The sequence below is a fragment of the Carex rostrata genome, chromosome 6 (assembly GCF_964058835.1).
Source record: "Carex rostrata chromosome 6, lpCarRost1.2, whole genome shotgun sequence".
NCBI lineage: Eukaryota > Viridiplantae > Streptophyta > Magnoliopsida > Poales > Cyperaceae > Carex > Carex rostrata.
The window spans coordinates 8,276,192-8,298,347 of record NC_135923.1 but is presented as its reverse complement, the minus strand read 5'-3'; the positions used below and the strand labels follow the sequence as shown (position 1 = coordinate 8,298,347).

The window sequence follows — 22,156 nt, the reverse complement described above, 5'->3', positions numbered from 1 at the left end:
CAAATTTTTGATGAACCCCTGAATGAGGCATGGGAAAGGTTTAGAGAATTGCAATACTCTTGTCCACACCACGGTATACCAGACTGGCTCTTGATCCAAACGTTTTACGACGGCTTGAACGAGAGCACTCGTGCTTACGTCGACGCTGTTGCGGGAGGCGCGCTGATGTCAAGGGAGCCTTTAGAGGCCATGAACTTGATAGACAGCATGGCGCAGAACCAGCAGTGGTCCGGCCGCGAAAACTCACGACGAAGAGGAGGCCAAGGAGGTAACCAAGGAGGTGGCAAGTACGAGGTGGATCACATCACTGCTCTCACCGCCAAGATGGACGCCATGCAGAGAGCGATGGACAAGCTCAGCGTCAAGGCAGTCGAACAGCAACCTCAAGCCTGCGTCATGTGCGGAGATGAGAGGCACGCTTACGAGCAATGCCCGCTGGCGCAACAAGACGAGGAAAGCGAGCAGGTCAACTCTCTCAACAGCGAACCTTCTTTCTTCCCGAGACCTCCTTTCAGCCGGTCTTATTCCAAAGATCCGGTTGAGCAGCAGCATTGGAGGTCGAACCAGAACAACCCTGCACCGTTCAACAACTCTTCTTCCAGACCGCCCTTCAACAACAACAACTTTCAGAGACCATCCTTCAACAACAACACATGGAACAATCGAGCGAACAACAACTGGAACAACCCCCCTCCCAACAACAATAACTGGGGCAACCCATCTTCGAGCAACAGCAACAACAACGGCAACAGGAACTTCTACCAGAACGCTTCCTTTTCCAATCAAGGCAACCGAGCAGCTCCATCTGATCTCCCAAAGTCACATGCGGCTACCGGAGTGAATGATTTCACCCATGAGCAGGGCAAGATGAATCAAATGATGTGGGAGCAGATGCAAAGCATGACGACTCAGATGGCTGCCCAAAGCAAGTTGTTGGAGCAGCTAAGCCAGATGGTCACCTCCAGCCAACCTCAACCTGGGAAGCTTCCAGCTCAACCAGAACCCAACCCGAGAGGAGAGGTTAAGGCGATTACTCTGAGAAGTGGGACCCACTATGATGAACCACCAATGCCGAGTGACATCACAGTTGATCCGGCACCTGACGCGACCCTGACCCCTGTGCAGATTCCAGCGAGCGAGGTAAATCCAGGACGTGCTGACCTCATTCCACCTCAAGCGAGTACGGGTTGTACCAGCTCAGCGAGACCTGTACAACCTTCATTTGAAGCGTTAGGGAGTTAAAAGAAGAAAGGAAATGAGAAACCACCCCCATACCGGCCACCCGTTCCTTTCCCCCAGAGATTAGCCGAGACCAGATTGAACGCACAATTCGCGAAATTCATTGAGGTGATCAAAAGGCTGCATATCACAATCCCGTTCACCGATGCCTTGACTCAAATGCCTACTTATGCCAAGTTCTTGAAGGACATTCTATCCAACAAGCGCAGCTTGGGGGGGCATGAGACTGTGAAACTAACGGAGCAGTGCAGCGCCATTCTGAACAGCGAGCTACCACCCAAACTGGGAGACCCTGGTAAATTCTCAATTCCTTGCAAAATTGGGAAAGCTACCATCAAGCGAGCCCTGTGTGACCTAGGGGCCAGCGTGAGTCTCATGCCACGCACCATCTTTGAGCGCATGGGAGTAGGCGAGCTCAAACCCACGCGCATGACTCTACAGCTTGCTGATTCTTCTGTCAGGGTACCACTCGGCATAGTGGAGGATGTGCCAGTTCTAGTCGGAAAATTCTATGTCCCTACTGATTTTGTGGTGATGGAGATGGAGGAGGACAAAGAAATTCCCATCATTCTGGGACGGCCATTCTTGAAGACGACTCGAACACTCATTGATGTGGAGAACCGAACTCTGACTCTGCGGATTGGGGATGAGAAAGTGGAGTTTAATCTCAACAGAGCTATGAAGTGCCCCTCTGAAACAGAAACATGCTGCTGGCTTGGTTTGGTCGATCAATTGGCCAAAGAACAATCTCGAAGGCAATACAGACCGGATGAATCCCACGCGGGTCGCATGCCACAGCTCGAAGGCTTGGAAAACAGAGAACGAGGATCTGATAAAGCTGACGCGAGGTCTTCACGCGACCCGAGTGAACCTGACGCGGACCGCGTCAAGGTTCACATGGAGCCGCTGACTCCCGAACTCAAACCTCTTCCAGCTAACCTCATGTATGAGTCCTCAGACCCAAATACCTCTTGTCCTGTGATTTTCAATGCAGACCTCGACCCTGCTCGCATCCTCAGATTATTGGAGGATTTGAAAGCTCAGCAAACGGTGATTGAGGACTTGATCGAGAAGGTGATAGGCGCTCATCCAGCCCCATGCAGGCTCAGGACTTTATCAGCAAACCAGCACACGGTCTGTACACCTCTGAAGTGGGAGCTCCGCCCAGAACCGCCTGATCCCGCCCGATTTGAAGCATAACAGAGAGATGGTCGAGCTCAAGACCTAAAACAAGCGCTCCTTGGGAGGCAGCCCAAGCCTATTTTTGTATCTTAGGAACAATTAGACATGCATTCATGTTTTCTTTTTCTGCATCATAAGCGAGATTGAGAAGTCTTCACGGGCAAAAGAACAGCAACCTTCCCTGATACAGCTAGGCCGTACTGACTTTGTACGGCTAGACCGCACCAGATTGGTACGGCCAGGCCGTATCTAAGGTTGGCACGGCTCAAGAAAGGCCGGTACGGCCCGTACCAGATTGGTACGGCCAGGCCGTACCTAGGGATGGGCGACACAGGGGTGCATTCAATGCTGTACCCTTCTTCTTAAACCCCCCCCCGCACCTTCTCTTCCTCTCTCCCTCCGCTGTATCCTTCTCTCTCTCTTTCTTTCTCTCTGCCTCACTTATTCTCTTTCTCTTCCTCCTTCCTGCCGCGCACCAACCTTCCCTCCTTCCTCTCTGCCTGCTCTCCTCCTTCCCTGCCGCCTCCGTTTCTCCCGTACGGCCCCGCACCAGTACAACCCGTACCAGTGAAGGCCGCACCACGTCTCTCTTCGAGTAAGTTGTCTTCTCTTTCTTTCTCTTTTCCATTTTTTGTCACCATTTCCATTTTCGTTGTTCTCTTCCTTTCCATAAACGGTTCTGCCATTTTTCTGCCAAACCCTAACCCTGGTACGGCCTACCCGTACCAGGCTGTACGGCCCGTACCAGCACCAGCACAGGTACCAGACCTTGTACCAGTGCTTACTTGTTTCATTTGAATTGACCAAATTTTTGTGTTCTGTACCTGGTTTGAGCTTTCTGAGCACTGATATTACCAATTTGGTGTTGGTACCAGTTTGTACGGCCTGTACCAAGTCCTGTACGGCCTGTACCAGGTTCTAACCTTACCAGCACAAGTTCCAAGTCCGGTACGGCCTGTACAACGTCCTGTACGGCCTACCCGTACCACTTTGTACGGCCTACCCGTACCACTTTGTGCGGCCTACCCGTACTTGACTGGTACGGCCTACCCGTACCAGACTTGTACACCCCACCCGTACCAGTCCAGACCGGCCTTCATCTGCTTAGGTCTTGTGTGAGACGTACATGTCCGACCCGAACACAGAACGCCAACGCAAGTACGCTCAACAGCAACGCCAAGAGCGTCTTCGCGAGATGCGTCGGCAACTCTCGCACACCCCCACTCCTTCCGGGTCTGATTCTGAGTCCTCCGTCCCCTCCGCTTCTGGCCCCACGTCATCTCGTCTCTCCGGCCGGAGTAGCTCCAGGAGCGCATCGCAGTCTCGGGATGGAGGAGAGTCCTCGTCTAGGAGTGCCTCTCAGGCCGGTTTTGGAGGTGGGCACGAGAGCCCATCCTACCAGCCTTCTGGTACACCCTCCAGTGACCACGCCTCCGACTCCTACGGCACTGATGAGGGTGTCTCTGACTCCACCCAGCACGCAGCGCAGTTCCACCAGACCCTCCGTCAGAGAAAGTTCGCCAATACGAGGATCGTAGACTTCTCGGACCTCCAGACTCTGGGACTTGACCAGGAGTTCCTACGTCTCACTGGTCGGATTGGGATATCCTCTTCCTTCTGGAGCATCGCCCAGAGAGGATACTCGGGTCTCACCCTTGAGTTCCTCTCCTCTCTGGAGCTTCGATATAACAAGAAGGATATTCCATACATCAAGTTCCGCCTTCGTCAGGAGGTTCACCGTGTTTGGCTCTCCCAGTTGCGCGAGTGGTTTGGTTTTGCACCAAACCCGACGACGGACTCCCTCTCATTCGCTGATGATCTGGATCGCAACCACTTCTGGGAGTTGATCTCTGGTAGGAAAGCGGGCTCTGCATTCAATCCGGAGTTCAAGCAGCTGAATGTCCCACATCCCGTCCTCCGATGTATACTGCGGATCCTCGGCGGCACCTTCTTTGCACGTGGCGAGACGATGACCCGTGCTAATGTCGAGGATCTGCAGTTGCTGGATCATATGCTGCGCCCTGACGACGCGCTCGAGCGGCCCGATCTGATGCTCGCGATGATCCACCACTGGCTCGATCTCCAGCGCGCCACCAAGGTTGGTGGCATTGTCTCTATCTCCGCCTACGTCACGCTCATTGCTGAGCGACTGGGTGTCCAGATCATCGGAGATGAGGAGTGCAAGGGCCCCCGTCATTTCACTCTGACGGCCCTGCACAATTACAAGTTCATCCAACCAGCCGCAGCACGTGATGGACGAGGTGTTTGGGCATGGCGCCTCGGCGACCAGGCCAGCTATGTCATGCCCTTCCCGGTCACTCTCTCCTTTGACGACCGGAGCACCTGGCTGTTCACCCGTCCCCCTCGTATCCAGCAGGGCCCCGCACCACCTCCACCACCACCACCACCACCACCACCACCCACGGACGATGTGGAGATGCTCGACATTCCCGTTCAGGATCAGGATGAGCATATGACTCCTCACTCTCCACTCCAGATGCCTCCCTCTCCTGGTCAGGTCCCTCTCTTCTCTCCGCAGGGACCTTTCCCTTCTCCTGCTGCAGGCCTTTCCTCATTGGGTGCTGGACCTTCCACCTTCGGTGCTGGACCTTCCACTTTCCAGCCTGACCCATCCACTTCCTCAGCTGGTCCCTCTCATGAGCCTACCATGCGCGAGATGTACGCCCTCATCTCCTCCATGCAGGCCACCCAGATCTCCATTCAGGCCTCGCAGCGGGCCATCCAGGAGACTCAGTCTGGCTTGCTCGAGTCTCAGCTCGCCATTCAGGAGACGCAGGCCGCTCAGGGGGACGCTATTTTCGATATTCGGGCCGATGTCGCTCAGCAGGCCCTGAGTATTCAGCGTATGGAGCGACAGATGACTGACTGGCGATTCTTCATGGACCACGGTCACTGGCCTGACCCACCACCACCCTAGACTTCTCAGGTTCGCTTTCCTTTACCCGAGCTTTTACATATTCTTTATCTTTATGTCTTGAAGCATTGAGGACAATGCTCAGGACAAGCTTGGGGGGGAGACATTTGCATGTAGGTCATGTTTACTTTATCGTTATTTTTACTTGTACTTTTTCGTATTTTCTTGCATTATTAGGTGAAAATTTGCGTGAACTATTAGAATTAAGAGTAACTTTGAAACATTTCTAGTCGTATTTAGGACAGCCCTGAATGAATTAGAACTAACCCATGATTAGTTGATTGAACTGCTTAAGTTGAGATGTTTTTAATGATTGAAAAAGATGAAAAATTTAGGATTGTATCGAACGAAATTATTTGAATACACTGAACTATACCTTTAGGAATGGAGATTTTCTATTGGAGTATCCGTTGGTATGAGCAAAAGAATATAAAAAAATAATATAATAAAAGATGGAGAAAATAAGAGTACTGGCAATAAGTCCTATTGGGCGCCTTTGAGCTCGTCTCCCAAAATAAAATAAAAATGATGAAAAGAGGAGCAATAAGCGAGTACTGGCAATAAGTCTGATTCAAAATGAATTAGACGCCTTTGAGCTCGCCTCCCAACCTAGGAAATAAAAAAAAAAATGAATGAATAAAAAAAAAATATATATATAAATAAATGTATGATTTTGCTTGTACCAACACATGTTTGAAATTTTCTTACCCAAGTTTGTTTCAAGCTTGGGGGAAAATTAAAATAACCATGAATAAAAGCATAGATTTGGTAAAAGAATAAAATTGTTTCGATCAAACCTAATCATGAAACCTTTACAATCATTAAAAGCATCTCAAAATAAGAAGTTCAATCGACCAATTGGTGGAGTGAATTACGGTTTATAAAGAAATGTCCAAACTACAACTAAAATGATTCTAGAAATTCTTAACCATAGCAGATTCACGTAAGTTTTCACAATTAGATTTGCAACAGCATTTAGATTTAGTTGTCTAGCTTCGAATCCAAGTTTGAATCTTTTTGCTTGAGGACAAGCAAAGGTTTAGCTTGGGGGAATTTGATACCTCGCATATTTAGCCTATATTTGACTTGATTTCATACCAAATCCATGTTCCAAATTGTCAAAACCATGTGCATTTCATTGATATATTCTTAGAATTTGGTACTGCTGAGAGTTTGTTTGTTTTCTGCAGGATTGGAGCAAAATACACGAAGAAACGGCGTTTTTGGACACCTTGGTACGGCCCTTACCAAACTTGGTACGGCCTGTACCAAACTTAGCCGTTTCAGCCTTCTTCCCACCTTGTACGGCCTGGCCGTACCAAATTGGTACAGGCCGTACATAGGTGCCGCCTGACAGAATTCAAATCTTGGCAGAGGCTATATATAGCGGGGGATCTCTCCATTTTCGGGGATTCCACTTCATTCCAGATTGAGAGCTCAGTGAAAGAGAGAAAGAGAGCAAAGGAGCAAGAAGAGAAGATCAAGGAAGAGGAAGAGGCGAGAATCGACGGATCTACACCTTCTCCATTCCCGATCTTCAATCTAGTTCTTTCATGACTTTCTCTATCTCTTTTCTTGTATATCTGGACAGATCCATGACTTGTGAGTAGTAGACTTTCGTTTCTAGGGTTTGTAGATGGATTTTCTTGATTTGTGTTGCTTTTCTTGATTTGGATCTTGTATGAACTCTTGTGATTGAATTGATTGTGAATTTGCTTGTCTTGATTGCTTTGTGTTTCTGTGATTGCATGTGGTGTGCCTATAGTGGTAGATCAACCCTAACAAGGTCATGTGACCATTGCCTTCTCTCAACCAAACCAATCCCTTTAGGTAGACTTGATCGAATTGAAGCCGAAAGGTTGAATTCTCCTCTAATCGACAGATTAGAGGTTACCTTAGATCTCCAATCAATCAACTAGAGGATCTGGACCAAAACACGAGAGTTGAGGTTTAGAAACCCTAGAAGGTGAAGAATTGAATCCAAAACTTAGATCTTGAACCAACAAACGAGAGTTGAGGTTTAGGAACCTTAGGTATGGTCAATTGAACCTTTATCAAGAGTTTAATACGAGGTACCAGCAAGAAATGCATCAACTCGAACTTGTAAGCTCTGTTCTGGTAAACCAGTACGGCCCTTACAAGAGTGGTGCGGCCTACCCGTACCAAGCCCCATACGGCTTGGTCATACCAGGTTGGTGCGGCCTGGCCGTACCAACTTGGTAAGGGCCGTACCACTAGAGGCAAATCAGAGATGAAGTCTGAAACCCTTGAAACACCTTTTATCCCAAATCAAAACACAGTTTATACCTTTTCTTGCACATCTACTATTCTATATCATTGTGTGATTGCTTGAGTTGATTCCTTAGGAAAATTAAACACCAAAACCCCTTTTTCTCACTTCTAGTCTTTAGTCGAGATAAGTAAATATCTAGATAAAGGAACCGTCCCTGTGGATCGATACCCGATTATACTCCTCGATAGGGTTGTACACTTGCAACCCTAATCGGAAGGTGTAACCGCGGTTTTAAAAGGTACGCCCCCAAGCGTACCGAAACTTGCGTTGCGCTTTCACGCGATCAACCATTTTTCCCTTGTGGATAGGATTGATGACATGTCATCTGGATAGGATCAATGATGTGTCATGCGGATAAGGTCGAATCTGAAAAGACCCGAATGCCCTCGGCCCGAACACAAATAATATTCGTATAATTATTCTGAACAATTATATATATATTTTTCTTTCGGTTATTTGTTTCGGTATCGATGACGTGTCATCTGGATAGGATCGATGACGTGTCATGCGGATAAGGTCGAATCTGAAAAGACCCGAATGCCCTCGGTCCGAACACAAATAATATTCGTATAATTATTCTGAACAATTATATATATTTTTCTTGCGGTTGTTGTTTCGGTAATTTATACAATGTGTCCTGCACATTTATAAATTAACCGGTTAACTTTTATACAACGTGTCACACACGTTTATAAATTAACCAATGTTTTTGCTTGTTATTTTTACATAACATTTATAATTTAATTATAACACGTATAATTAATTATAACCATCTTATCATTGATCATAACCAATTTATAATCAATCAAAATAATATTCTCCGATTAACTCCTATATGGTGTGACCCAATAGGATCTGTGTTATGTTGGTAAATAGAGTTAAAACTGTTTTAACTTCTATAATCATGGGTGGCGTCTGGAAACACATCATGACCATCCAATTACACAGATGATGCTGTACTGTACAATATCACGATCCAGTAAACAATTTACTTGTGTCTGTTCTTCTGTCTCATAGCTATCAGATTAGTTTCAAGGTAGATGTGTGTCATCCTTGCTAACTGAATCTTTTCTTGATCTTGAGCAGATTATCAAATATAATTACTCTTGTAATTATACCGCTAGCAGATAATCTAACTCTATCAAGGGGCCCAGTGATGCTATAGCTCATATAGAGATACGAGGGACAAATAGTATTCTTGGTAAACTATCACTTCCTCAGCTAAGCTATATATATAGAAATGCTACCGTTATGACTGCTTTTTACGGACAGCGTTAGATAACACTCACACATATATATTTCTTAGTGGGAACGATAAATACCTCATACTGTAGAACTTTGACACTGAATGAAAACATTAATGACACGAACACAATTCTATTTAATGTTTCATTCGGGGTCTGTCAAATACCATGCTCCTAGAACATGTATCTATGTGATTAAAATGACATCTCGTGTCAGGTGGTTTGTAAAACTTAACCATCTTTTAATCCACATACTAACCTTATAGCAGTAATTAGTGTTCCTGCTAATTACCTTGGTTAGTGACCTTTTAAGATTAAGAGTATATATCATCTATATTACGGAGTTTCACAATTTCAGTCATGAACTCGAAATGATCCGTAAATTCAATAATACTCAAGGCAACAAAATGATATTAATCATCCAATTCATGAACAAAGCTTTATGATAATTTATCGTATTATTGACTTCTAGATTATTACAAACTAACAGGAGGCGGCGATCGGAGACAGGGGGAGCTCCGCGATGGAAAGGAAGAAAAAAGAAAAAATCAAATGGTGCTGGCAAATGAAGGGACTGAAGATGAGCAGTCCACATCTAAAACCCTCGCCACAAAAAATCCAAGCTCAGATATGATGAGGCTGTTGCTCCAGCTACTTATTGTGCTGCTTCAACAATATAATCAAAAGACCTCTGGTATGGCCGCCTATTTTACTCATAATTTTCAAAATAAGAAATGGATTCTAGATTCTGGTGCTACGAACCATATGACCGGAAATAAAAATTTATTAGATAATTTTGAAAAATACGAAACCAAACAATTCGTCACGGTTGCAAATGGTGAAAAAATGGAAATTCTTGGAGAGGGTTCAATAACTATTTTCTCAAAGGTAATTTCAAATGTCTTATTTATAAAGGATTGTACATCTAATTTATTATCAATTAGTAAAATCACAAAAGAATTAAATTGTGAGCTTATTTATTCATCAAAAAGGGTGATTTTTCAAGAATGGTTAACCAAAAATATGATTGGTGAAGGATATTTGGAAAATGGACTTTATTTTTTGAATGAAGAAAAATTTAATTTCAATGCTAAAAAGGAAGAAATGAGCATTCTTTGGCATAAAAGAATTGGACATCCTTCCGATAAAATATTAAAAAATCTTTTTAATTTTTCTAGTTTAAATAATAGTGATTGTGAAATATGTAAACTAGGAAAGCATACTAGATTACCTTTTAATTTATCAAGTAGTAAAAGTGAAAAACCCTTTGATTTAGTACATTCAGATGTATGGGGCCCTACTCCAATTAACTCTTTTGATGGATACAAATATTTTGTTATCTTTATAGATGACTTCTCTAAAACAACTTGGTTGTATTTATTAAAAAATAAAAGTGAAGTATTTTCACAATTTTTAGATTTTTATAACTTCATAGGAAATCAATATGATTGCAAAAATTAAAACTTTTAGATCCGATAATGGAACGGAATTTATAAACCAAAATTTCTCAAATTTTTTCAAAGAAAAAGGGATTTTGCATCAAACAACTTGTGTTTATACACCCGAACAAAATGGTGTTTCCGAAAGAAAAAATAGACATTTGCTTGAAATGACTCGGGTACTTTTATTTCAAAACAATGTACCAAAATATTATTGGTCGGATGCCGTTCTTATCGCAACATATTTGATAAATAGATTGCCAAGTACTAATTTAAATTATAAGAGTCCATTAGAAATTCTTTACAAAAGAAAACTCAACATTGAGCATTTACGAATTTTTGGTTGCACATGCTATGTACACAAAAATAAACAAGACAAGTTGGATTATACCTCGATTAAGGCTATTTTCTTGGGTTACTCATCACAAAAAAAGGGATATAAATGCTATGATCCTAAAGAAAAAAAATTATACATTTTTAGAGATGTAACTTTTTTAGAAAATGAGTCATATTACAAAGAAAAAATTAATGAGGAAGATATTAGAGAATCATTCAAGGGAATTATGTTACATCAATACAATCCATCAAGAGACGAGGGAAGATTGATCGAAAATGAAAATGAAAATGAAAATGAAAATGAAAATGAAAATGAAGAGGAAATAGAAGAAATTTCCTCAAATGATGGAGATCAAAACATAGAAGAAACATCATTGAGAAGGTCGGTTCGAGCAAGACAACCTTCAACAAGGCTAAGGGATTTTATAACCTACAAGGTACAATATCCTATTCAAAATTTTATTACATATGGTAATATCTCTCCCAACTATAAAGCATTTTTGACCTCAATTGCAAATGAACAAGAACCAAAAAATTATAAAGAAGCCATAAAAAATTCTACATGGACCAAAGCCATGAGTGAAGAATTAAATGCTCTTGAAAAAAATAAAACTTGGATTATTGTGCAATTACCAAAAGACAAAAAACCCGTAGGTTGTAAATGGGTATATAAAATTAAGTATAATTCGGATGGTATCGTAGAACGGTACAAGGCTCGCTTAGTTGCGAAATGGTACACTCAAACTTATGGTATAGACTACCATGAAACCTTTGCACCCGTGGCCAAAATGAATACGGTGAGAATATTATTGTCTATTGCGGTTAACCAAAATTGGAAATTATATCAAATGGATGTCAAAAATGTCTTTCTTCAAGGAACACTTGAAGAAGAGGTATATATGACTTTACCACTCGGTCATGAAAAAGAAAGAAACAATGTATTAGTTTGCAAATTGAAGAAAACAATATATGGATTGAAGCAATCTCCAAGGGCATGGTATGACAAACTAAGCTCTTATTTAAAATTTTGCAATTTTAAGATTAGCAATGCCGATCATTCATTATTTATAAAAATTGAAGGAATTAGTACCACCATCATATTAGTATACGTTGATGACATTATAATCACCGGAAATAACCAAGAAGAAATCAATAAAATAAAAGTCCACTTGAAGGAAAAATTTGACATCAAAGACCTTAGTTATTTAAAATATTTTCTAGGAATAGAAATAGCACATTCCAAAAATGGTCTCTTTATTTCTCAAAGAAAATATATCCTAGATTTGTTAAAGGAAACCGGTAAATTAGGTTGTAAACCGGCATCAACACCAATAGACGGTAGGCATAAATTGAATAGTGAAGAAGGTGAACCATTAGATGATATAAATCAATTTCAAAGGCTTGTGGGAAAATTAATATACCTAACCGTAACTCAACCGGATATATCATTTTCCGTAAGCCAAATTAGTCAATTTATGCATGCTCCAAGAACACCCCATTTGGAGTCAATAAATAGAATTTTAAAATATTTAAAAGGAACACCTGGAAAAGAGATTTTTATGAAAAATAACAATTCTAATAATGTGTGTGGCTATTCCGATGCAGATTGGGCCGGAAGTTTTGATAGAAAATCGACAACCGGCTTTTGCACATATGTAGGCGGAAATTTAGTCACATGGAAAAGTAAGAAACAAAGTGTCGTGGCAAGATCAAGCGCCGAGGCGAAATATCGAGCCATGGCATCCACCGCAAGCGAGCTAACTTGGATCAAACAACTTCTTGCGGATGTTGGAATTAAAATTCAAGAACCAATAAAAATGTTTTGTGATAACCAAGCGGCACGACACATAGCAACCAATCCGGTATTTCACGAAAGAACGAAACATATCGAAGTGGATTGTCACTTCATTAGAGAAAAAATTCAAGCAAAAGAAATTGAAACTCCATTTATGAGAAGTGAAGAACAATTGGCGGACATATTCACAAAGGGTTTAGATCCGAAACAATTTGAAGGAAATCTAAGCAAGTTAGGGTTGATCGATATCTACACGCCTAACTTGAGGGGGAGTGTTGAGAATGAATGATAAGTCAGACCCGTTAAGCTTTAGATCCGTTTAGAATTAAATAGAGCTACTAGTTATAAAAAGTTATCATTAGTACTGTAGCTTACTGTATATGATAGGCATATTACTGTTGCATTTATTTTTTTCTCCAACTATATAAGGAACTCACTGTACAAATTAGATTAAGAATGAAATAGATTTATTCTCTCATCCAAACTCTCTGTCTCAGTTCATAAAATCAACACAATTATAGTGGAATAATGTCTTCACACCCAATACTTTGGTGGTCTTTACATGTTCCCTCCAAAATAAAAATTTTCATGTGGTTATTGAGTTCTAATAAATTGTTGACAAAATCTAGGTTGGCTCGTAAAGGATGGCACGGAGATAAACACTGCCACTTCTGTTCTACAGTTGAAACCAAAAATCATTTATTTTTAACATGTCCTTTCACTCAACAAATATGGTTCTGGTTGGGTTAAAGTCAGGATGTTATGCATACATGGTCAACTTGTCTTGATATTCTCCAATTTGCTAATACCCTTCCAAAAACAGAAAAAATTGGTTTCCTGATAATGTATAGTGCTTTGTGTTGGACCATATGGAAATATAGGAATGACATTTGTTTCAATCATATTCCTTTAAAAACAACAAGAAATATTATATTACTTATTATATCCTTGATCACATATTGGACAAGTAACATGAGCAAAAAAATGAAAGAAGCTACAGAAGCATGGATAGTGGACACTGTTGATGCCATACCCCTCCAAACCTTGGCACCTGATGCAGACCCTATTGAGGAGATTCCAGAAATGCCCCGCATTGCCTATGTTGAAGAGGCCTAACTGTTGTTTTATGACCATATATACTTAGTTGTGTTATATTTAGTCTAATATGTAGAACTTTAGCTTATGCACTGCTTGTGTTGTCTTGCAAACTGCTATAGTTGGCTTTAACTAAATAGGTGCTGGTGTGTGGCACACGTGGTGCCATTTTGTTTTCACACCAGTACTCTGACAGAAACCTCTATGTAACTTAACCCTTTTGTTCCATTAACATGAAACGGACTATTAAGCCTTTTATAAAAAAAAAACAAAAAACAAAATTTGGATTAAATAAAAAGATTATTGAACTAATAAAGTGAGTGCAAGAGAATATTGAGGTTTTAATAAATTGATTATGTTGATCAACAAAATCAAATAATAATATGAACTCCAAAGTTGACTCGCGCGTCAAAAGAAAAAGAAAAAAAAAAAAACTAATGTCAGATATCACTTTTTCTCGTGATTCCATGATGCAATTTATTTTTTATTTTTAGTTTCTGTTTTGTTCTGAATAACTAACGAGTTAAATTTATTAATTAGAATTAAGTTTTTATATCAGTGCAAATTCTTTGATATATATAAATGTAACTAGTATTTTAAGAATTCCACATTTACAAAGATAAATAAGGAAATATTCTTATTTCTCAGGAGAATTTGGATCTTAAGTTTCTTAATTACAATATAGATCTTACCATATATTCAAAGTATTAATTAAAGGCCAAAGGGATATATATATAATGAGAGCTCTCAAAATAGCACCTCGCATTTATTAATTTTGAAAGCTCTATTTACAATATTGAGCACAAAAAGAATTTTCTTTTCTTAATACCAGCTGTTCTATCCGTATTTAACTTTACATTTTTTGCTTAAGAGTTAAGACTAAATAAATCTTATATTCAATGTACTGCAAAATAAATTATTAAATGGTTTTTATATAAAGAAAGTCTTCCTTCCTTATTTTTATGGTGTCAAATTTAGAAATGTAATTTCTTCAGTTATGTGATCAAGCAACTTATATTGTGCTTCTCCGTAAATACATAATTTTGTAGCTAACTTCATGAATAGAGGTATCAATGATAAGGCATTGCATAATTCTAATTTAGATATTATGAAAATATATTTTGCATAAATATATTGACATGACGTCATATTTCATGAGCACTAATGGGACTCAAAATGAAACAAATATTTTTTAAATCAGATATGGTGTCACACGTTATATATAAGAGGTTTCAATGTATTAAAAGGTAATTGAAATTGGAAAATCATAATGAACAAAAATGAAATAAGACCACAAAACAATTAACTGCAAAATAATTTCTACAAAACAAAATACAACAAGCACATGTGAATCAGTGAAATGTAATCGATTTTAACAGTCAGTCAGGAAATTAAAAATATTATAAGCTGTTAATTAAACTTTGGACGTTAAGAAAAATTGATATAAAAAAAAATACCTAAAGCACCTATTGTTCGTCACATTTAAAAAAAAAAAATTAAAGAGGATCCATTTTTAGATTTTTATGATTCAAATATTTCTATGCTCTTTCTTTGTTCTGAAAACAATTCATGATTCAAATATATTAATAAAATTAATCAAGTGATCAACATACATATTTTATTAGGAATGTAGTTGGTGTATTTTAGAATTTGAATTATTCCAAAATTAAAGAAGTAAATAAAAATGGAATAAAGTATCTCGTTTAATGTTTAAAGATATATATAATATTTGCCATCATTCAATTTCTTACCTGATAAATCAATCAATCAACAAATCTTAGCAAATATTCAAGGAGCTTTTAACAAGGGTAGAGTTGGTATAATAAAGTGTAAAAAAATTGTCACAGTTCTCAATATTGTAAATTGTGCTCTTAAAATAGCACCTCCCCAACTATAATTAAACGAAAAAAATAACAAAATAAATAGACAAACTACTTGTTAGGTCATTCTAATTAAAAGCAAAGTAAAAATAACTTTCTAATTATATCGACCTTCATAAAGAAAGTTTCTAATTATAACAATCTTTTCAATTTTATAACTGAGTTGGATCTCCACCTATACACACACACACACTAGCTTTTCATTTAATCTTATCGAATTAAGAAGTAGAGAAGCTATACGAGAAGTTCAGGGTAAGTAATAGGAGAAAGTTAACATCTCAATATGGTGCTGGTGCTTCAGTCGATGGTGGAGGTTCGATCTGTTTGGAACCACAACCTCGAAGAGGAATTTGCAATAATACGACAGCTTTCAGCATACTATCCGTATGTTGCACTGGACACCGAATTTCCAGGGGTCGTGTATGAGGCGCCGATGAACCCTCACTACATGTCACCTAACCAACGCTATGCTCTTATCAAGAAGAACGTCGACTGCCTCAAGCTGATCCAGTTGGGTCTTACGCTTTCCACCTCTGATAGAGGAGACGGGATTTACGTCACCTGGGAATTTAACTTTCGGGGGTTCAACAAATTACAAGACATGCATGCTCCAAGTTCAATCCAGCTTTTAGAATCGCAAGGTCTCAACCTTTGGAAGAACTATTATCACGGCATTGACCCACGAAGATTTGCTTATTTGTTGAGGTCGTCGGGTTTGCTAAACAATCAATTACCAAAGATATGGATTGGTTTTCACATGGCGTACGATATTGCCTACTTGATAAAGGTTCTGATAGATAAAGAGCTACCCAACTCAATGGAAGAATTTCTCAAACTTGTCAGGGGGTGTTTTGGGTTTAATATCTATGATATTAAACATTTGTGTAAGACATGTAATCTATATGGGGGTTTGGAGAGGGTTGCTGGATCATTGAATGTGCATCGCAAGGCCGGGTTCTCCCACCATGCAGGATCTGACAGTTTGCTCACATGGCATACCTTTAGAATGATAATAGCAAACTTCTACCGTGGTGGCATTGAGGCACGGCAAGCTGGTGTCTTGTTCGGAATCCAGGACAGTTGATATTGCTAAAATTGACTAGACAGTAGACACTATTTTCTTTTTCTTTATTCTTTCATTTCCTTTTTTTTTCTTTTTGACTTTTAGGGTATGGCTGATCATGTATGTGTCAGAAAAAATATGGATGCCATGTTTTATGTGTAATGCAAAGTTTCATAGAGTTTTCTTTTGATTAGTAATATATTATGGTATTTTCTTGCATTTTCGCTATTTGTGTTGATCCTTACAAAGAAAAAAAAATAAGAATGTGACGCGTAGTTGCAAGTGAGTACGAGGAAAAAAGAAAAATTATAATTCGACTTCAAATCGGAAAAGTACTAAATTATTAATAAATACTTGCCTGCACGACATCATAGTACTATATATTTTTCTTTGAAATCACAAATGAGGATTATCTTAAGTTTTGTCTGATTGTTTCTACTATTTTGTAAGGTCATAAATAATATTTCTATTTTAACAAATTTGTGCTGAAGACTGAGTATCAGAATAATATATCTATTTAAATTTTCATCAATATTTGGTTTCGATAAGTCATTTTAAGCCTTGTTAATGATGAAGGTCTAATATATAATACCATATCACAATTCATAAATAATAAATATGTGGTGTTAATTAATTTGCTGACTTGTGGTATGATTTTGTACCAAATATTTTTGTGTTTTCAATCTTTTTCTTTCAAATGCTTTAAATATATGTTCTTCACGTAGCAAATAATAAAAGTTGCATATCCTTTCATATTGCGGTTTTGAACTTTTTATCTTAAAGTAGCATGTTCAGATTATTCTCTGCTTTTTTTTTTTTTTTAATTAATAATTATATTCATCTCCACACTCCTATCTCCCTCTTTTGTCCTCAGCTACAATTTAGAAAGATTGTATTATGATCTCCACTAATTATTTAAACACTTCTAAAATTAGAAGGTCCACTTTAAATAAGGAAGGTGGTAATTATTTAAATATTGTACTATGGTCCCCACTAATTATTTTTGTGTTTTTCAATCTTTTCCTTTCATATGCTTTAAATATAAGTTCTTCACGTAGCAAATAATAAAAGTTGTATATCCTTTCATATTCTTTCATATTGCGGTTTTGAACTTTTGATCTTAAAGTTGCAAAGTTCAGATTATTCTCTTCTTCTTTTTTCTAAAAAAAATAATAATAATTATATTCATCCCCACACTCATATCCCCCTCTTTTGTCTCCACAGCTACAATTTAGAAAGATTGTATTATGATCTCCACTAATTATTTAAATACTTCTAAAATTAGAAGGTCCACGTTAAATAAGAAAGGTGGTAATTATTTAGAAGTTGTATTATGGTCCCCACTAATTATTTAAACACTTATAAAATCAGAAGGTTCACTTTTAAAATTAGAGGTCATACTATGGTTCCCACTAAAATATATGACAAAAAATATTCATCAAGATAAATGTATATGAGGTGATTATTCAAGTATTTTTTACATAGGTATAAATACTCATGTTACATCTTTTACTGTGGTTGTACAGCCTAATAGAGAATTGCATGAAAGTCACACCCAAGGAGACCCTAACACAAAACTGAAGGTTTTCACCATGCTCATGAACCAGCTAGTTTAACCTGTGTTGGCTCTACCTCTGGCATAGCCATCCCCAATACCACTGAAGCTACTCCTATTACCCCTCAAGCTATTACAGAAACCCCATCTAGGAAAAGGGGTATCAGATTGGAGTCTCCTAGAAGGAGTGTTAGAATTAGATCTCAAGGTGATGAGGCTGTTCCAGTTTTATATAAAGCTCAGGCTAGGATGACTAGTAGATATAATCTGAGAAGCTCTGGTAAAGGTAATGCCTTGATTAAATTTTTTTTTCCTATTCTATATTAACGGTTAAGGATGTAGATTCTTTGTTTAGGGCATACCATATAAAATTGGGATTCAATGAATTACAGGCCGCTGCTATTATTCAAGCAATAAAAAGTTTAGATAGAAAGGTTTTTTATAGGGTGATCAATCAGGCTTTAGATACTTTAAAAGATCAATCAGATGGCCATATTGCCTGGTCTTGGATCAGGATGCTAGTGGAGCACTTAAGTTTCAATGATTTTACTCAATTGAAACATTAGAGGTATGAATTCATTTAGAAAAAGACAGATTTTGATGGATTTGCTATTAGACAATAAAATAGATGTAGTTGCTACTTGAGAAACTAAAAAAGAAAATTTCATTTCGGTCTTTTTCAATTTTTGCCTTTCATATGGTTTCAATTCAAGTGGCATATTATTTAAATATTAGTGAATTTGCTAAATTGAAGCTTGAATCCATTACTCGAGATAGGAAATTGTTTAAAAGACAAGGGAGATTTTGTAATTTGAATTTTCATTGAATCTTTATCTCAGAATGTTTACATGTACCACAAGCTGTTCATACAGAGAAGTTCCTATACAATGCTAACTATGGTTAGGCTCTTTCATCAGAGTCCTAACAACCTGCTAACTAATGTTTAGCTCTAACTAATTTACTAACAGCTTACTGTTACAACCAATTCTCTAACAGCACCGATTCTCATTAATCTGTCAATTAAAACTTACAAGGAATTGGACCCGGCCCATGTAAAGCAAAGGAGTAAGGAGGGTATTTCCATCATACCTACCAAGGAGGGGTATTCTCGTCCTTTTCATAGCTCTTCCGTATGTTTCGTCGTTTCATAGCCCTATTAAAAGTGAGACCCTGCTTCCGCTTCCAGGCATCAGCTATTTCCCGTTTCCTTTTCCTTTCTGAAAATCTCTCTTTCTTCATTTGCGGTGTTTAACTTTTGATCTGAAGCTGCAAAGCTCAGATTATTCTCTTCTTCTTCTTTTCGCAGAATTGAACTTATATATTCTATTTCTTATTCATTTTTTTTTAACTCTATTGCATTTATCAGATAATTAGCTCATGAAACCATCTGAAGCTTTTCGATTTGAATTCTTTCCAAATACTTATCTGCTTTGATAAATTGAACGAATACCTTCGAAACTAAACTTCTCTGCTTTTTTATACGCTCTACACTTCTCTACTCCTTGATTCGCTCCATACTTCAACTCTTTGATTTTAAGCTACTGAGTAGATCAACTGCTGTACCGATCTTTCGTTTTATTCTCGTTTGCTTTTGCTTTAAAGAAACAACTAACAGTAAAGCGCTTTGGGAGCCATTATTTCAGAGTGGCAACATGCAGAGGCAGGATTTCCGCCGTTGTGTTGTTCCTTTATACATTCAACTCTCGTATGAGCTCCCTTTTACATAGAAAAGAGGATTTCCATTGAACCTTAACTAATATTTCAATTGTGTTCTGGGGCTATGACTAAATTAGGAAGCCTATACTTGCTCGAGTGGCATATGAAATGAAAGCAGATGCCACACTAGCTAATGGACTTGTTTTATGATTCTGCTTATCTGAGCCCTCAAATTACCTTCCCCTCTTCTAGTATTTTCTTTTTCACTCTTCCCATATTTGCATTTATAACATAGCATATGTTTTGTTGATTCGGTCGTTCAATACTTGATAAATATTTGGAAAGTACTAAGGTTCTCTGCTATTTGTTATAAAGGTTTTAGTAATAATAAATACTTCCCTGCACCATCTCATAATGTCGAATGTGTTGTTCTCGCAAATCACAAAGGGAGGATTATCTCATAGTTTTGTCTGATTGTTTTTAATATTTTGTGAGGTTATGAATAATTTAAATTATTTTTCTTTTAATTTTATTTTAAGACTTGAGAAATTGGGGCTGTGATTAGAAAAAAAAAAGGGGAGGGGGGGGGGGGGGGGGGCTTGAGACTGAGTGGCTTGATTCCAGTATCTGACATTGAAGCAGTTGGTGGTGCCAATTGGAGACAATTAGCACCATCGACTATATCAAGTGATTTGAAGATAACTAGCTTATCAGGCTAGTTTTGCTTCATTCTCGCTTCTCTCTTCTTCTCTTTTCTCTTCTTTCTCTCCTTTCTCCGAGCAAACCGGCTGCCATGGCGCATCTCACCTTGGCCTCTCAATTTGTTTGTGTGATTTTGTGTGTGTGTGTGTGTGTGTGTGTGTGAGCGTGCGTATAATCTGCTTCTATGTCAGATACTGCGGGTGTCTACCACAATGATGTTCATCGCTCTTCTACAATTGTAAATTTTTACAACTTATGAGCCCTCTGAATTTCTTTTTTTATTTGAAATGTTATAGTTTATATTTCTTTTTTATTTGAACGAGAAAAAGGGCCTGAAATTCGTTCAGCCGAGAGTGGATTTTGATTATAATTAATTAAGGTTTTTTTATAATGCAACTGCATGAGCCCATATTTTACTGGAAATTCATTTTTGAAACATTCATTGTTCTTATATGTTCGTATTTTGTTACTTTATATACATGCATCGGTTGATGCTGTTAGTTTATTAGGTGGTATCACAGTATCAGTGTGATTGTCATAAGTTTTCTTCCTGAAATTTAGATGATTGTCAATTGCTGAAAATTCAGTAGTAGGTGCAGTAAACCAATAGAGAAATGTTGTTAGGCTAATTAAATTTTCAGATTTAGGGATAAACCCCCTCCCCCCCTCTATTTATTTTTTTTAAAAGGGATGAATTTTTTTTCTTTATATCTTTAATTATTTTCGGTCTTGAATCCGAGTTTACAAAGTGCAGATCATTTTCATCTTTATTTTCGCAAAATAGTGCTCATTTTTCAATTTCTGTTCAGTGCATTCCTGGAAGTGTGGCATTCTTTTCTATTTAGAATATTTCAAAAAATATTTTCTGATGAGCTGAAAAGGCCCTTTCCAATTAGCTCATCTCTGCTCTTTAAATTGCTCTAAATTTCTTACTGTTCCCTTATGAACTCAAACTAATTTTTAAAATGTGCGATTGAGCTATGATGAAATTTAATGCCTTGCCTTGACATGCCCGAGTGGGAAGTGGCCTAGAAAATTAGATAACACTGATGGTCTTGTTTTGTAATTCTCCTCTTCTCTGAACCCTTTAGCTGCATTCTTTTATTATTGTACCTCATTTAAGTTACGCGATATGTTGAGAATATTTTTGTCACATTATTCGATATCTTTTATTATAGTTTTATAGCATTACAGTCAATATTGGAAATATTTGTTGAGTACTAAGCTTTTCTTTTATATGCATTAGAGATTTAGTCAAATGGTCTCCCTCATCTCTCTCGTTTTCCTTTTAATATAAACTTTTTGTCTTAAAACTGAGAAATTGGGGCTGGGATTAAAAAAAAAAAAAAATTAAAGAGTCTTGAGTGGCCTTTTTAAGCTAATTAATTTGCGGTATTGTGAGCCTCTTTTAATTTGCACTTGGGCTGTGATAAGGTTTTTTTTTTAACTTAAGAGTCTTTTAATTCACACTAAACATCTTAAAATGGAAAGCAAATAAAAAAAAAAAAAAACTTAAGATGTTTAGTGTGAAAGCACTTGGGCTGTGATAAGGTTTTAAAAATTATTTCAGCCCAATTTTATTACAATACATTGCGGCCTTTTTCATGAAACCATTAAGCCCTCTTGTTATTTAAGAATCAAAATAAGTATTTTACACGTATGTATAATGTATTTGTTGCTGTGCTATTTTAAGAGCAATAATAATTAATAAATACTTCCCTGCACCATCTCATAATATCAAA

At 38.3% G+C, this 22,156-nt stretch overlaps 1 pseudogene; it reads left to right on the top strand.

Moving 5' to 3' along the window:
- The first annotated feature begins 15,739 nt into the window (after nucleotides 1–15,739).
- LOC144556088 (putative CCR4-associated factor 1 homolog 11 pseudogene) lies at nucleotides 15,740–16,533 on the top strand (annotated as a pseudogene).
- The last annotated feature ends 5,623 nt before the right edge of the window (nucleotides 16,534–22,156 follow it).